Raw genomic sequence first — 18,424 nt, 5'->3', positions numbered from 1 at the left:
TCGTCCCCCAAAGCGCAGTCATACGTCTACAAAGGAAAGCTATAGAGCTTTCTAAGGAACATCGCAGTTAAGGAAAAATTCGTTCTAGTCCGGGGTTCGAACCCGGCACCACCGCTTCAACAGAGGAGTCGCTGTACCAATTGATCTAACCGGGACGGTAAGCTTATGGTAGGGCGAGAGCGAGTTGATCAATAACTCGAAGTGGGAGCAGTGTTGATGAAATGTGTCGGGGAATGCCCCAAGGTGGAATAGGTTTGTAATAAGCGAATAATCACTCATTGTCGTCGATCGAAACGCAACCGTACGTCTACAAAGGAAAGCTATAGAGCTTTCTAAGGAAGTTCGCAGTTAATGAAAAATTCGTTCTAGTCCGGTGTTCGAACCCGGCACCACCGCTTCAACAGAGGAGTCGCTGTACCAATTGATCTAACCGTGACGGTAAGCTTATGGTAGGGCGAGAGCGAGTTGATCAATAACTCGAAGTGGGAGCAGTGTTGATCAAATGTATCGGGGAATGCCCCAAGGTGGAGTAGGTTTACAAATAGGGAATAATTACTCATTGTCGTCCTCCGAAGCGCAGCCATACGGCTACGAAGGAAATCTATAGAGCTTTCTAAAGAACTTCGCAGTTAAAGGAAAATTCTTCCTGGTTAGGATTTTAAATCCGGGACCACCACTTACCCGGAGCAGTCGCTCTACCAATTGAGCTAACCGGGACGGGAACCATATGGTAGGGCGAGGGCGAATTCATCAATAACTCGAAGTCAGAACAGAGTTTGTGAAATGTTAAGATCCCGCAAGGTGGAGTAGATTTCTTATAGGGGAGTAATTACTCATTGACGTCGACCCAAGCGCAGCCACACGGCGACAAACGAAAGCTATACAGCTTTCTGAGAAACTTCGCAATGAATGAAAATTCGTTCTACTCCGGGGTTCGAACCCGGGACCACCGCTTCAATGGAGGAGTCGCGGTACGAATTGATCTAACCGGGTCGGTAAGCTTATGGTAGGCCGAGAGCGAATTGATCAATAACTCGAAGTGCGAGCAGAGTTTGTGAAATGTTAAGATCCCACAGGGTGGAGTACATTTCTTATAGGGGAGTAATTACTCATTGACGTCCGTACAAGCGCAGCCATACGGCTACAAACGAACGCTGCACAGCTTTCTGAGAAACTTCGCAGTCAAAGAAGAAATCGTTCTAGTCCGGGGTTCGAACCCGCCATCACCGCTTCAAGGGAGCAGTCGCTGTACCGATTGATCTAACCGGGACGGTAAGCTTATGGTAGGACGAGAGCGAGTTGATCAATAACTCGAAGTGAGAGCAGTATTGATGAAATGTGTCAGGGAACGCCCCAAGTTGGAATAGGTTTGTAATAATGGAGTAATTACTCATTGTCGTCCTTTGAAGCGCAGCCGTACGTCTACAAATGAAAGCTATACAGCTTTCTAAGGATCTTCGCAGTTAATGAAAAATTCGTTCTAGTCCGGGGTTTGAACCCGGCACCACCGCTTCAACAGAGGAGTCGCTGTACCAATTGATCTAACCGGGACGGTTAGCTTATGGTAGGGCGAGAGCGATTTTGATCAATAACTCGAAGTGGGAGCAGTGTTGATGAAATGTGTCGGGGAATGCCCCAAGGTGGAATAGGTTTGTAATAAGGGAGTAATTACTCATTGTCGTCCCCCAAAGCGCAGCCATACGTCTACAAAGGAAAGCTATAGAGCTTTCTAAGGAACATCGCAGTTAAGGAAAAATTCGTTCTAGTCCGGGGTTCGAACCCGGCACCACCGCTTCAACAGAGGAGTCGCTGTACCAATTGATCTAACCGGGACGGTAAGCTTATGGTAGGGCGAGAGCGAGTTGATCAATAACTCGAAGTGGGAGCAGTGTTGATGAAATGTGTCGGGGAATGCCCCAAGGTGGAATAGGTTTGTAATAAGGGAATAATCACTCATTGTCGTCGATCGAAACGCAACCGTACGTCTACAAAGGAAAGCTATAGAGCTTTCTAAGGAACTTCGCAGTTAATGAAAAATTCGTTCTAGTCCGGGTTCGAACCCGGTCCCACCGCTTCAACAGAGGAGTCGCTGTACCAATTGATCTAAGCGGGACGGTAAGCTTATGGTAGGGCGAGAGCGAGTTGATCAATAACTCGAAGTGGGAGCAGTGTTGATGAAATGTGTCGGGGAATGCCCCAAGGTGGAATAGGTTTGTAATAATGGAGTAATTACTCATTGTCGTCCTTTGAAGCGCAGTCGTACGTCTACAAATGAAAGCTATAGAGCTTTCTAAGGATCTTCGCAGTTAATGAAAAATTCGTTCTAGTCCGGGGTTTGAACCCGGCACCACCGCTTCAACAGAGGAGTCGCTGTACCAATTGATCTAACCGCGACGGTAAGCTTATGGTAGGGCGAGAGCGAGTTGATCAATAACTCGAAGTGGGAGCAGTGTTGATGAAATGTGTCGGGGAATGCCCCAAGGTGGAATAGGTTTGTAATAAGGGAGTAATTACTCATTGTCGTCGATCGAAACGCAGCCATACGTCTACAAAGGAAAGCTATAGAGCTTTCTAAGGAACATCCCAGTTAAGGAAAAATTCGTTCTAGTCCGGGGTTCGATCCCGGCACCACCGCTTCAACAGAGGAGTCGCTGTACCAATTGATCTAACCGTGACGGTAAGCTTATGGTAGGGCGAGAGCGAGTTGATCAATAACTCGAAGTGGGAGCAGTGTTGATCAAATGTATCGGGGAATGCCCCAAGGTGGAGTAGGTTTACAAATAGGGAATAATTACTCATTGTCGTCCTCCGAAGCGCAGCCATACGGCTACGAAGGAAATCTATAGAGCTTTCTAAAGAACTTCGCAGTTAAAGGAAAATTCGTCCTGGTTAGGATTTTAAATCCGGGACCACCACTTACCCGGAGCAGTCGCTCTACCAATTGCGCTAACCGGGACGGGAACCATATGGTAGGGCGAGGGCGAATTCATCAATAACTCGAAGTGCGAACAGAGTTTGTGAAATGTTAAGATCCCACAGGGTGGAGTACATTTCTTATAGGGGAGTAATTACTCATTGACGTCCGTACAAGCGCAGCCATACGGCTACAAACGAACGCTGCACAGCTTTCTGAGAAACTTCGCAGTCAAAGAAGAAATCGTTCTAGTCCGGGGTTCGAACCCGCCATCACCGCTTCAAGGGAGCAGTAGATTTACCAATTGATCTAACCGGAACGGTTAGCTTATGGTAGGGCGAGAGCGAGTTGATCAATAACTCGAAGTGGGAGCAGTGTTGATGAAATGTGTCGGGGAATGCCTGAAGGTGGAATAGGTTTGTAATAAGGGAGTAATTACTAATTGTCGTCCATCGAAGCGCAGCCGTACGTCTACAAAGGAAAGCTATAGAGTTTTCTAAGGAACTTCGCAGTTAATGAAAAATTAGTTCTAGTCCGGGGTTCGAACCCGGCACCACCGCTTCAACAGAGGAGTCGCTGTACCAATTGATCTAACCGGGATGGTAAGCTTATGGTAGGGGGAGAGCGAGTTGATCAATAACTCGAAGTGAGAGCAGTATTGATGAAATGTGTCGGGGAACGCCCCAAGTTGGAATAGGTTTGTAATAAGGGAGTAATTACTCATTGTCGTCCTTTGAAGCGCAGCCGTACGTCTACAAATGAAAGCTATAGAGCTTTCTAAGGATCTTCGCAGTTAATGAAAAATTCGTTCTAGTCCGGGGTTTGAACCCGGCACCACCGCTTCAACAGAGGAGTCGCTGTACCAATTGATCTAACGGGGACGGTAAGCTTATGGTAGGGCGAGAGCGAGTTGATCAATAACTCGAAGTGGGAGCAGTGTTGATTTAATGTGTCGGGGAATGCCCCAAGGTTGAATAGGTTTGTAATAAGGGAGTAATTACTCATTGTCGTCGATCGAAACGCAACCGTACGTCTACAAAGGAAAGCTATAGAGCTTTCTAAGGAACTTCGCAGTTAATGAAAAATTCGTTCTAGTCCGGGGTTCGAACCCGGCACCACCGCTTCAACAGAGGAGTCGCTGTACCAATTGATCTAACGGGGACGGTAAGCTTATGGTAGGGCGAGAGCGAGTTGATCAATAACTCGAAGTGGGAGCAGTGTTGATGAAATGTGTCGGGGAATGCCCCAAGGTGGAATAGGTTTGTAATAAGGGAGTAATTACTCATTGTCGTCGATCGAAACGCAACCGTACGTCTACAAAGGAAAGCTATAGAGCTTTCTAAGGAACTTCGCAGTTAATGAAAAATTCGTTCTAGTCCGGGGTTCGAACCCGGCCCCACCGCTTCAACAGAGAAGTCGCTGTACTAATTGATCTAAGCGGGACGGTAAGGTTATGGTAGGGCGAGAGCGAGTTGATCAATAACTCGAAGTGGGAGCAGTGTTGATGAAATGTATCGGGGAATGCCCCAAGGTGGAGTAGGTTTGCAAATAGGGAGTAATTACTCATTCTCGTCCAGCCAAGCACAGCCATACGGCTACAGAGGAAATCTATAGAACTTTCTAAGGAACTTCGCAGTTAAAGGAAAAATCTTCCTGGTCTGGAGTTCAAACCCGGGACCACCACTTCCCCGGAGCAGTCGCTCTACAAATTGAGCCAATCGGGACGGGAACTATATGGTAGGGCGATTGCGAATTGATAAATATCTCGAAGTGCGAACAGAATTTGTGAAATGTTAAGATCATACAAGGTGGAGTAGATTTCTTATAGGGGAGTAATTACTCATTGACGTCGACCCAAGCGCAGCCATACGGCGACAAAGGAAAGCTATAGAGCTTTCTAAGGAACTTCGCAGTTAAAGAAAAAATCGTCCCGATCCGTAGTTCAAACCCGGAACCCTCACTTCCCCGGAGTAGTCGCTCTTGCAATTGAGCTAACCGGGACGGGAACCATATGGTAGGGCGAAAGCGAATTGATCAATAACTCGAAGTGCGAACAGAGTTTGTGAAATGTTAAAATCCCACAAGGTGGAGTAGATTTCTTATAGGGGAGTAATTACTCATTGACGTCCACCCAAGCGCAGCCAGACGGCTACAAAGGAGAGCTGTACAGCTTTCTGAGAAACATCGCAATTAAGAAAAATTCCTTCTAGTCCGGGGTTTGAACCCGGCAGCACCGCTTCAACGGAGCACTCGCTGTACCAATTGATCTAACCGGGACGGCAAGAGCGTAGGGCGAGAGCGAGTTGATCAATAACTCGAAGTGGGAGCAGTGTTGATGAAATGTGTCGCGAAATGCCCCAAGGTGGAATAGGTTTGTAATAAGGGAGTAATTACTCATTGTCGTCCTCCCAAGCGCAGCCATACGGCTACGAAGGAAATCTATAGAGCTTTCTAAGGACCTTCGCAGTTAAAGGAAAATTCGTCCTGGTTAGGATTTTAAATCCAGGACCACCACTTACCCGGATCAGTCGCTCTACCAATTGAGCTAACCGGAACGGCAACCATATGGTAGGGCGAGAGCGAATTTATCAATAACTCGAAGTGCGAGCAGAGTTTTTGAAATGTTTAGATCCCACAAGGTGGACTAGATTTCTTATAGTGGAGTAATTACTCATTGACGTCCACCCAAGCGCACCCATACGGCTACAAAGGAAAGCTGTACAGCTTTCTCAGAAACATCGCAGTTAAAGAAAAATTCCTCCAGCTCCGGAGTTTGAACCCGGGACAACCGCTTCACCGTGGCAACCGCTCTACCAATTGATCTAACAGGGACAGTAAGCTTATGGTAGGGTGAGAGCGAATTGATTAATAACTCGAAGTGGGAGCAGCTTTGGTCAAATGTTCTGGGGAATCCCCGACGGTGGAGTAGATTTGTACAGCTTTCTGAGAAACGTCGCAGTAAAGAAAAATTCGTTCTAGTCCGGGGTGCGAACCCGGCACCACCGCTTCAAGGGAAATGTCGTTGTACCAATTGATCTAACCGGGACGGTAAGCTTATGGTAGGACGCGAGCGAGTTGATCAATAACTCGAAGTGGGAGCAGTGTTGATCAAATGTATCGGGGAATGCCCCAAGTAGGTTTGCAAATAGGGAGTAATTACTCATTCTCGTCCACCCAAGCACAGCCATACGGCTACAGAGGAAATCTATAGAGCTTTCCAAGGAACTTCGCAGTTAAAGGAAAAATCTTCCTGGTCTGGAGTTCAAACCCGGGACCACCACTTCCCCGGAGCAGTCGCTCTACAAATTGAGCTAACCGGGACGGGAACCATATGGTAGGGCGAGGGCGAATTGATAAATATCTCGAAGTGCGAACAGAGTTTGTGAAATGTTAAGATCATACAAGGTGGAGTAGATTTCTTTTAGGGGAGTAATTACTCATTGACGTCGACCCAAGCGCAGCCATACGGCGACAAAGGAAAGCTATACAGCTTTCTGAGAAACTTCGCAATGAATGAAAATTCGTTCTACTCCGGGGTTCGAACCCGGGACCACCGCTTCAACGGAGGAGTCGCGGTACGAATTGATCTAACCGGGTCGGTTAGCTTATGGTAGGCCGAGAGCGAATTGATCAATAACTCGAAGTGCGAGCAGAGTGTGTGAAATGTTTAGATCCCACAAGGTGGAGTAGATTTCTTATAGTGGAGTAATTACTCATTGACGTCCACCGAAGCGCAGCCATACGGCTACAAAGGAAAGCTGTACAGTTTTCTGAGAAAATCGCAATAAAGAAAAATTCGTTCTAGTCCGGGGTTCGAGCTCGCCACCACTGCTTCAACGGAGGACTCGCTGTACCAACTGATCTAACCAGGACGGTAAGCTTATGGTAGGCCGAGAGCGAGTTGATCAATCACTCGAAGTGAGAGCAGTGTTGATGAAATGTGTCGGGGAATGCCCCAAGTTGGAATAGGTTTGTTAAAAGGGAGTAATTACTCATTGTCGTCCTCCAAAGCGCAGACGTACGGCTACAAAGGGAAGCTATGGAGCTTTCTAAGGAACTTCGCAGTTAAAGAAAAAATCATCCTGGCCCGGAGTTCAAACCCGGAGCCACCAGTTCCCCGGGCAGTCGCTTTGCCAATTCAGCTAACCGGGACGGGAACCATATGGTAGGGCGAGAGCGAATTGATCAATAACTCGAAGTGCGAAAAGAGTTTGTGAAATGTTAGGATCCCACAACGTCGAGTAGATTTCTTATAGGGGTGTAATTACTCATTGAAGTCCACCCAAGCGCAGCCATACGGCTACAAAGGTTACTGTACAGTTTTCTGAGAAAATCGCAATAAAGAAAAATTCGTTCTAGTCCGGGGTTCGAGCTCGCCACCACCGCTTCAACGGAGGACTCGCTGTACCAACTGATCTAACCAGGACGGTAAGCTTATGGTAGGCCGAGAGCGAGTTGATCAATCACTCGAAGTGAGAGCAGTGTTGATGAAATGTGTCGGGGAATGCCCCAAGTTGGAATAGGTTTGTTAAAAGGGAGTAATTACTCATTGTCGTCCACCCAAGCGCAGCCATACGGCTGCAAAGGAAATCTATAGAGCTTTCTGAGAATGTTCGCAATTAATGAAAGATTCGTTCTAGTCCGGGGTTCGAACCCGGCACCACCGCTTCAACAGAGGAGTCGCTGTGCCAATTGATCTAACCGGGACGGTAAGCTTATGGTAGGCCGAGAGCGAGTTGATCAATAACTCGTAGTGAGAGCAGTGGTGATGAAATGTGTCGGGGAATGCCCCAGGTTGGAATAGGTTTGTTAAAAGGGAGTAATTACTCATTGTCGTCCCCCAAAGCGCAGCCGGACGGCTACAAAGGAAAGCTATAGAGCTTCATAAAGAACTTCGCAGTTAAAGAAAAAATCGTCCTGATCCGGAGTTCAAACCCGGAACCACCACTTCACCGGAGCAGTCGCTCTACCAATTGAGCTAACCGGGACGGGAACCATATGGTAGGGCGAGAGCGAATTGATCAATAACTCGAAGAGCGAAAAGAGTTTGTGAAATGTTAGGATCCCACAACGTGGAGTAGATTTCTTATAGGGGTGTAATTACTCATTGACGTCCACCCAAGCGCAGCCATACGGCTACAAAGGAAAACTGTACAGTTTTCTGAGAAAAAAATATCAATAAAGAAAAATTCGTTCTAGTCCGGGGTTCGAGCTCGGCCCCACTGCTTCAACGGAGGACTCGCTGTGCCAATTGATCTAACCGGGACGGTAAGCTTGTGGTAGGGCGAGAGCGAGTTGATCAATAACTCGAAGTGGGAGTTGTGTTGATGAAATGTGTCGGGGAATGCCCCATGTTGGAATAGTTTTGTTATAAGAGAGTAATTACTCGTTGTCGTCCACCAAAGCACAGCCGTACGGCTACAAAGGAAAGCTATAGAGCATTCTAAGGAACTTTGCAGTTAAAGAAAAAATCGTCTTGGTCCGGAGTTCAAACCCGGGACCACCACTTCACCGGAGCAGTCGCTCTGCCTATTGAGCTAACCGGGACGGGAACCATATGGTAGGGCGAGAGCGAATTGATCAATAACTCGATGTGCGAAAAGAGTTTGTGAAATGTTAGGATCCCACAACGTGGAGTAGATTTCTTATAGGGGAGTAATTACTCATTGACGTCCACCCAAGCGCAGCCAGACGGCTACAAAGGAAAGCTGTACAGCTTTCTGAGAAACTTCGCAATAAAGAAAATTCAGGGGGCACTTTGACTGTCTAAAGAGCGTAGAGGCGAAAGCGTTTTCCGCACCACTTTGACTGCTTCAGTGGAACTGGTGGCGTCACATATAATTGAGTACTAATTACTGTGATGACAAATCACTAATTAATGGTTAATTACTGATTAATGCCTGAATACTAATTAAGCTTCGCCTTTAGGTGCGGAACGCGACAGCGTGTTGTAGCACTACCATGAGTCCACGGAACGCCACCACCTGTTCGGCGTGATGCCTTGCCCTTTGAACGCAACGCTTTTTGAGGAACGGAAATGGCGCAGAAATTGTGTCATCTCGGTGGACACCTGAACAGCACCGTAGAGGAAGGGAGGAAGTGGGAGTGAAAGAAGACAAAGAGGGCCCGTAATGAAGGAAATGAAAATTGTATTTGAGGAAAGAACTGTCTCACATATCTCGGTGGACACCCGTCAAAATTCAAGGGGGCACTTTTTTTTACCTAAAGTGTGGTCACTGATGTGTGGTTAAGATGTTAAGCTTCGCCTCTAAGAGTGGAACGCGACAGCTTCTTGCAACGCTGCCAGGGCGTCCATCGAACGCCATCGCGCATTCGGTTCTGCGCCTCGCTCGTCGGTAAATTGGTTTTTGAGGAAAGGAAATGTATGTCTCTCATATCTCGGTGGACACCTAAACCTCGCCGGAAGGGAAGGGAGGAGGATGAGAGTGAGCGAAGACACTGTATTCACTAGACGTGCCTTAGTTCATTCCAAACCATCGAGCTGGCATGGCGGAGTGGATGGCATGCTCGTCTCGCACACCGAAGACCGGGGTTCGATTCCCGAGCTCGACCAATTTCTTACTCGTTTTTATTTGTTTACCTGGTCTGACGAGACAGATTAATTAGGCTAATTGGTTAAGTAAGCAATTAACTAAGCTCAGTCCCACTTACTTGGAGCATCACTATACGATGCCTTTAATTGGTTGCATGGTTACTAGGCAAAGTACAATTGGCCCCGTTTGAAAATCGCGCACTGTGACGTCACGGCCGTTTCGACCAATTGAAAAGCGTGACATTTTCTGTCGACAACTGCTGCTTACAACGATGAGGCATTAAAGGCTTTCGCCTTAAAAATTCGTTCTAGTCCGGGGTTCGAGCTCGGCACCACTGCTTCAACGGAGGACTCGCTGTGCCAATTGATCTAACCGGGACGGTAAGCTTATGGTAGGCCGAGAGCGAGTTGATCAATAACTCGAAGTGAGAGCAGTGTTGATGAAATGTGTCGGGGAATGCCCCAAGGTGGAATAGGCTTGTAATAAGGGAGTAATTACTCATTGTCGTCCTCCCAAGCGCAGGAATACGGCTGCAAAGGAAATCTATAGAGCTTTCTAAGGAACTTCGCAGTTAAAGGAAAATTCGTCCTGGTTAGGATTTTAAACCCGGGACCACCACTTCCCAGGAGCAGTCGCTCTACCAATTGACCTAACCGGAACGGCAACCATAAGGTAGGGCGAGAGCGAATTGATCAATAACTCGAAGTGCGAGCAGAGTTTGTGAAATGTTTAGATCCCACAAGGTGGAGTAGATTTCTTATAGTGGAGTAATTACTCGTTGACGTCCACCCAAGCGCAGCCAGACGGCTACAAAGGAAACCTGTACAGCTTTCTGAGAAACTTCGCAATAAAGAAAAATTCCTTCTAGTCCGGGGTTTGAACCCGGCAGCACCGCTTCAACTGAGCACTCGCTGTACCAATTGATCTAACCGGGACGGTAAGCTTATGGTAGGGCGAGAGCGAGTTGATCAATAACTCGAAGTGGGAGCAGTGTTGATGAAATGTGTCGGGAAATGCCCCAAGGTGGAATAGGTTTGTAATAAGGGAGTAATTACTCATTGTCGTCCACCGAAGCGCAGCCATACGGCTACAAAGGAATGCTATACAGCTTTCTGAGAATGTTCGCAATTAATGAAAAATTCGTTCTAGTCCGGGGTTCGAACCCGGCACCACCGCTTCAACAGAGGAGTCGCTGTGCCAATTGATCTAACCAGGACGGTAAGCTTATGGTAGGCCGAGAGCGAGTTGATCAATAACTCGAAGTGAGAGCAGTGGTGATGAAATGTCTCGGGGAATGCGCCAAGTTGGAATAGGTTTGTTAAAAGGGAGTAATTACTCATTGTCGTCCCCCAAAGCGCAGCCGTACGGCTACAAAGGAAAGTATAGAGCTTTCTAAAGAACTTCGCAGTTCATGAAAAAATCGTGCTGATCCGGAGTTCAAACCCGGAACCACCACTTCACCGGAGCAGTCGCTCTATCAATTGAGCTAACCGGGACGGGAACCATATGGTAGGGCGAGAGCGAATTGATCAATAACTCGAAGAGCGAAAAGAGTTTGTGAAATGTTAGGATCCCACAACGTGGAGTAGATTTCGTATAGGGGTGTAATTACTCATTGACGTCCACCCAAGCGCAGCCATACGGCTACAAAGGAACGCTGTACAGTTTTCTGAGAAAATCGCAATAAAGAAAAATTCGTTCTAGTCCGGTGTTCGAGCTCGGCACCACTGCTTCAACGGAGGACTCGCTGTACCAACTGTTCTAACCGGGACGGTAAGCTTATGGTAGGCCGAGAGCGAGTTGATCAATAACTCGAAGTGAGAGCAGTGTTGATGAAATGTGTCGGGGAATGCCCCAAGTTGAAATAGGTTTGTTAAAAGGGAGTAATTACTCATTGTCGTCCTCCGAAGCGCAGCCGTACGGCTACAAAGGGAAGCTATGGAACTTTCTAAGGAACTTCGCAGTTAAAGAAAAAATCATCCTGGTCCGGAGTTCAAACCCGGAACCACCACTTCCCCGGAGCAGTCGCTCTAGCAATTGAGCTAACCGGGACGGGAACCATATGGTAGGGCGAAAGCGAATTGATCAATAACTTGAAGTGCGAACAGAGTTTGTGAAATGTTAAGATCCCACAAGGTGGAGTAGATTTCATATAGGGGTGTAATTACTGATTGACGTCAACGCAAGCGCAGCCAGACGGCTACAAAGGAAAGCCGTACAGCTTTCTGAGAAACTTCGCAATAAAGAAAAATTCGTTCTAGTCCGAGGTTCGAGCTCGGCACCACTGCTTCAACGGATGACTCGCTGTGCCAATTGATCTAACCGGGACGGTAAGCTTATGGTAGGCCGAGAGCGAGTTGATCAATAACTCGAAGTGAGAGCAGTGTTGATGAAATGTGTCGGGGAATGCCCCAAGGTGGAATAGGCTTGTAATAAGGGAGTAATTACTCATTGTCGTCCTCCCAAGCGCAGGAATACGGCTGCAAAGGAAATCTATAGAGCTTTCTAAGGAACTTCGCAGTTAAAGGAAAATTCGTCCTGGTTAGGATTTTAAACCCGGGACTACCACTTCCCAGGAGCAGTCGCTCTACCATTTGACCTAACCTGAACGGCAACCATAGGGTAGGGCGAGAGCGAATTGATCAATAACTCGAAGTGCGAGCAGAGTTTCTGAAATGTTTAGATCCCACAAGGTGGAGTAGATTTCTTATAGTGGAGTAATTACTCGTTGACGTCCACCCAAGCGCAGCCAGACGGCTACAAAGGAAACCTGTACTGCTTTCTGAGAAACTTCGCAATAAAGAAAAATTCTTTCTACTCCGGGGTTTGAACCCGGCAGCACCGCTTCAACTGAGCACTCGCTGTACCAATTGATCTAACCGGGACGGTAAGCTTATGGTAGGGCGAGAGCGAGTTGATCAATAACTCGAAGTGGGAGCAGTGTTGATGAAATGTGTCGGGAAATGCCCCAAGGTGGAATAGGTTTGTAATAAGGGAGTAATTACTCATTGTCGTCCACCGAAGCGCAGCCATACGGCTACAAAGTAATGCTATACAGCTTTCTGAGAATGTTCGCAATTAATGAAAAATTCGTTCTAGTCCGGGGTTCGAACCCGGCACCACCGCTTCAACAAAGGAGTCGCTTTGCCAATTGATCTAACCGGGACGGTAAGCTTATGGTAGGCCGAGAGCGAGTTGATCAATAACTCGAAGTGAGAACAGTGGTGATGAAATGTGTCGGGGAATGCGCCAAGTTGGAATAGGTTTGTTAAAAGGGAGTAATTACTCATTGTCGTCCCCCAAAGCGCAGCCGTACGGCTACAAAGGAAAGCTATAGAGCTTTCTAAAGAACTTCGCAGTTCAAGAAAAAATCGTCCTGATCCGGAGTTCAAACCCGGAACCACCACTTCACCGGAGCAGTCGCTCTACCAATTGAGCTAACCGGGACGGGAACCATATGGTAGGGCGAGAGCGAATTGATCAATAACTCGAAGAGCGAAAAGAGTTTGTGAAATGTTAGGATCCCACAACGTGGAGTAGATTTCGTATAGGGGGTGTAATTACTCATTGACGTCCACCCAAGCGCAGCCATACGGCTACAAAGGAACGCTGTACAGTTTTGTGAGAAAATCGCAATAAAGAAAAATTCGTTCTAGTCCGGGGTTCGAGCTCGGCACCACTGCTTCAACGGAGGACTCGCTGTACCAACTGATCTAACCGGGACGGTAAGCTTATGGTAGGCCGAGAGCGAGTTGATCAATAACTCGAAGTGAGAGCAGTGTTGATGAAATGTGTCGGGGAATGCCCCAAGTTGAAATAGGTTTGTTAAAAGGGAGCAATTACTCATTGTCGTCCTCCGAAGCGCAGCCGTACGGCTACAAAGGGAAGCATGGAGCTTTCTAAGGAACTTCGCAGTTAAAGAAAAAATCATCCTGGTCCGGAGTTCAAACCCGGAACCACCACATCCCCGGAGCAGTCGCTCTAGCAATTGAGCTAACCGGGACGGGAACCATATGGTAGGGCGAAAGCGAATTGATCAATAACTCGAAGTGCGAACAGAGTTTGTGAAATGTTAAGATCCCACAAGGTGGAGTAGATTTCTTATAGGGGAGTAATTACTCATTGACGTCCACGCAAGCGCAGCCAGACGGCTACAAAGGAAAGCCGTACAGCTTTCTGAGAAACTTCGAAATAAAGAAAAATTCGTTCTAGTCCTGGGTTCGAGCTCGGCACCACTGCTTCAACGGAGGACTCGCTGTGCCAATTGATCTAACCGGGAGGGTAAGCTTATGGTAGGCCGAGAGCGAGTTGACCAATAACTCGAAGTGAGAGCAGTGTTGATGAAATGTGTCGGGGAATGCCCCAAGGTGGAATAGGCTTGTAATAAGGGAGTAATTACTCATTGTCGTCCTCCCAAGCGCAGGAATACGGCTGCAAAGGAAATCTATAGAGCTTTCTAAGGAACTTCGCAGTTAAAGGAAAATTCGTCCTGGTTAGGATTTTAAACCCGGGACCACCACTTCCCAGGAGCAGTCGCTCTACCAATTGACCTAACCGGAACGGCAACCATAGGGTAGGGCGAGAGCGAATTGATCAATAACTCGAAGTGCGAGCAGAGTTTGTGAAATGTTTAGATCCCACAAGGTGGAGTAGATTTCTTATAGTGGAGTAATTACTCGTTGACGTCCACCCAAGCGCAGCCAGACGGCTACAAAGGAAACCTGTACAGCTTTCTGAGAAACTTCGCAATAAAGAAAAATTCCTTCTAGTCCGGGGTTTGAACCCGGCAGCACCGCTTCAACTGAGCACTCGCTGTACCAATTGATCTAACCGGGACGGTAAGCTTATGGTAGGGCGAGAGCGAGTTGATCAATAACTCGAAGTGGGAGCAGTGTTGATGAAATGTGTCGGGAAATGCCCCAAGGTGGAATAGGTTTGTAATAAGGGAGTAATTACTCATTGTCGTCCACCGAAGCGCAGCCATACGGCTACAAAGGAATGCTATACAGCTTTCTGAGAATGTTCGCAATTAATGAAAAATTCGTTCTAGTCCGGGGTTCGAACCCGGCACCACCGCTTCAACAGAGGAGTCGCTGTGCCAATTGATCTAACCAGGACGGTAAGCTTATGGTAGGCCGAGAGCGAGTTGATCAATAACTCGAAGTGAGAGCAGTGGTGATGAAATGTCTCGGGGAATGCGCCAAGTTGGAATAGGTTTGTTAAAAGGGAGTAATTACTCATTGTCGTCCCCCAAAGCGCAGCCGTACGGCTACAAAGGAAAGTATAGAGCTTTCTAAAGAACTTCGCAGTTCATGAAAAAATCGTGCTGATCCGGAGTTCAAACCCGGAACCACCACTTCACCGGAGCAGTCGCTCTATCAATTGAGCTAACCGGGACGGGAACCATATGGTAGGGCGAGAGCGAATTGATCAATAACTCGAAGAGCGAAAAGAGTTTGTGAAATGTTAGGATCCCACAACGTGGAGTAGATTTCGTATAGGGGTGTAATTACTCATTGACGTCCACCCAAGCGCAGCCATACGGCTACAAAGGAACGCTGTACAGTTTTCTGAGAAAATCGCAATAAAGAAAAATTCGTTCTAGTCCGGTGTTCGAGCTCGGCACCACTGCTTCAACGGAGGACTCGCTGTACCAACTGTTCTAACCGGGACGGTAAGCTTATGGTAGGCCGAGAGCGAGTTGATCAATAACTCGAAGTGAGAGCAGTGTTGATGAAATGTGTCGGGGAATGCCCCAAGTTGAAATAGGTTTGTTAAAAGGGAGTAATTACTCATTGTCGTCCTCCGAAGCGCAGCCGTACGGCTACAAAGGGAAGCTATGGAACTTTCTAAGGAACTTCGCAGTTAAAGAAAAAATCATCCTGGTCCGGAGTTCAAACCCGGAACCACCACTTCCCCGGAGCAGTCGCTCTAGCAATTGAGCTAACCGGGACGGGAACCATATGGTAGGGCGAAAGCGAATTGATCAATAACTCGAAGTGCGAACAGAGTTTGTGAAATGTTAAGATCCCACAAGGTGGAGTAGATTTCATATAGGGGTGTAATTACTGATTGACGTCAACGCAAGCGCAGCCAGACGGCTACAAAGGAAAGCCGTACAGCTTTCTGAGAAACTTCGCAATAAAGAAAAATTCGTTCTAGTCCGAGGTTCGAGCTCGGCACCACTGCTTCAACGGATGACTCGCTGTGCCAATTGATCTAACCGGGACGGTAAGCTTATGGTAGGCCGAGAGCGAGTTGATCAATAACTCGAAGTGAGAGCAGTGTTGATGAAATGTGTCGGGGAATGCCCCAAGGTGGAATAGGCTTGTAATAAGGGAGTAATTACTCATTGTCGTCCTCCCAAGCGCAGGAATACGGCTGCAAAGGAAATCTATAGAGCTTTCTAAGGAACTTCGCAGTTAAAGGAAAATTCGTCCTGGTTAGGATTTTAAACCCGGGACTACCACTTCCCAGGAGCAGTCGCTCTACCATTTGACCTAACCTGAATGGCAACCATAGGGTAGGGCGAGAGCGAATTGATCAATAACTCGAAGTGCGAGCAGAGTTTCTGAAATGTTTAGATCCCACAAGGTGGAGTAGATTTCTTATAGTGGAGTAATTACTCGTTGACGTCCACCCAAGCGCAGCCAGACGGCTACAAAGGAAACCTGTACTGCTTTCTGAGAAACTTCGCAATAAAGAAAAATTCCTTCTAGTCCGGGGTTTGAACCCGGCAGCACCGCTTCAACTGAGCACTCGCTGTACCAATTGATCTAACCGGGACGGTAAGCTTATGGTAGGGCGAGAGCGAGTTGATCAATAACTCGAAGTGGGAGCAGTGTTGATGAAATGTGTCGGGAAATGCCCCAAGGTGGAATAGGTTTGTAATAAGGGAGTAATTACTCATTGTCGTCCACCGAAGCGCAGCCATACGGCTACAAAGTAATGCTATACAGCTTTCTGAGAATGTTCGCAATTAATGAAAAATTCGTTCTAGTCCGGGGTTCGAACCCGGCACCACCGCTTCAACAAAGGAGTCGCTGTGCCAATTGATCTAACCGGGACGGTAAGCTTATGGTAGGCCGAGAGCGAGTTGATCAATAACTCGAAGTGAGAACAGTGGTGATGAAATGTGTCGGGGAATGCGCCAAGTTGGAATAGGTTTGTTAAAAGGGAGTAATTACTCATTGTCGTCCCCCAAAGCGCAGCCGTACGGCTACAAAGGAAAGCTATAGAGCTTTCTAAAGAACTTCGCAGTTCAAGAAAAAATCGTCCTGATCCGGAGTTCAAACCCGGAACCACCACTTCACCGGAGCAGTCGCTCTACCAATTGAGCTAACCGGGACGGGAACCATATGGTAGGGCGAGAGCGAATTGATCAATAACTCGAAGAGCGAAAAGAGTTTGTGAAATGTTAGGATCCCACAACGTGGAGTAGATTTCGTATAGGGGGTGTAATTACTCATTGACGTCCACCCAAGCGCAGCCATACGGCTACAAAGGAACGCTGTACAGTTTTGTGAGAAAATCGCAATAAAGAAAAATTCGTTCTAGTCCGGGGTTCGAGCTCGGCACCACTGCTTCAACGGAGGACTCGCTGTACCAACTGATCTAACCGGGACGGTAAGCTTATGGTAGGCCGAGAGCGAGTTGATCAATAACTCGAAGTGAGAGCAGTGTTGATGAAATGTGTCGGGGAATGCCCCAAGTTGAAATAGGTTTGTTAAAAGGGAGCAATTACTCATTGTCGTCCTCCGAAGCGCAGCCGTACGGCTACAAAGGGAAGCATGGAGCTTTCTAAGGAACTTCGCAGTTAAAGAAAAAATCATCCTGGTCCGGAGTTCAAACCCGGAACCACCACATCCCCGGAGCAGTCGCTCTAGCAATTGAGCTAACCGGGACGGGAACCATATGGTAGGGCGAAAGCGAATTGATCAATAACTCGAAGTGCGAACAGAGTTTGTGAAATGTTAAGATCCCACAAGGTGGAGTAGATTTCTTATAGGGGAGTAATTACTCATTGACGTCCACGCAAGCGCAGCCAGACGGCTACAAAGGAAAGCCGTACAGCTTTCTGAGAAACTTCGAAATAAAGAAAAATTCGTTCTAGTCCTGGGTTCGAGCTCGGCACCACTGCTTCAACGGAGGACTCGCTGTGCCAATTGATCTAACCGGGAGGGTAAGCTTATGGTAGGCCGAGAGCGAGTTGACCAATAACTCGAAGTGAGAGCAGTGTTGATGAAATGTGTCGGGGAATGCCCCAAGGTGGAATAGGCTTGTAATAAGGGAGTAATTACTCATTGTCGTCCTCCCAAGCGCAGCAATACGGCTGCAAAGAAAATCTATAGAGCTTTCTAAGGAACTTCGCAGTTAAAGGAAAATTCGTCCTGGTTAAAATTTTAAACCCGGGACCACCACTTCCCAGGAGCAGTCGCTCTACCAATTGACCTAACCGGAACGGCAACCATATGGTAGGGCGAGAGCGAATTGATGAATAACTCGAAGTGCGAGCAGAGTTTGTGAAATGTTTAGATCCCACAAAGTGGAGTAGATTTCTTATAGTGGAGTAATTACTCGTTGACGTCCACCCAAGCGCAGCCAGACGGCTACAAAGGAAACCTGTACAGCTTTCTGAGAAACTTCGCAATAAAGAAAAATTCCTTCTAGTCCGGGGTTTGAACCCGGCAGCACCGCTTCAACTGAGCACTCGCTGTACCAATTGATCTAACCGGGACGGTAAGCTTATGGTAGGGCGAGAGCGAGTTGATCAATAACTCGAAGTGGGAGCAGTCTTGATGAAATGTGTCGGGAAATGCCCCAAGGTGGAATAGGTTTGTAATAAGGGAGTAATTACTCATTGTCGTCCACCGAAGCGCAGCCATACGGCTACAAAGGAATGCTATACAGCTTTCTGAGAATGTTCGCAATTAATGAAAAATTCGTTCTAGTCCGG

The sequence above is a fragment of the Amblyomma mixtum genome, chromosome 6 (genome assembly GCF_055824585.1).
Source record: "Amblyomma mixtum isolate Tamu chromosome 6, ASM5582458v1, whole genome shotgun sequence".
In the NCBI taxonomy this organism is placed as follows: Eukaryota; Metazoa; Arthropoda; class Arachnida; order Ixodida; family Ixodidae; genus Amblyomma; species Amblyomma mixtum.
The sequence above is the reverse complement of the archived record's forward strand: the minus strand, read 5'-3'. Positions refer to the sequence as shown.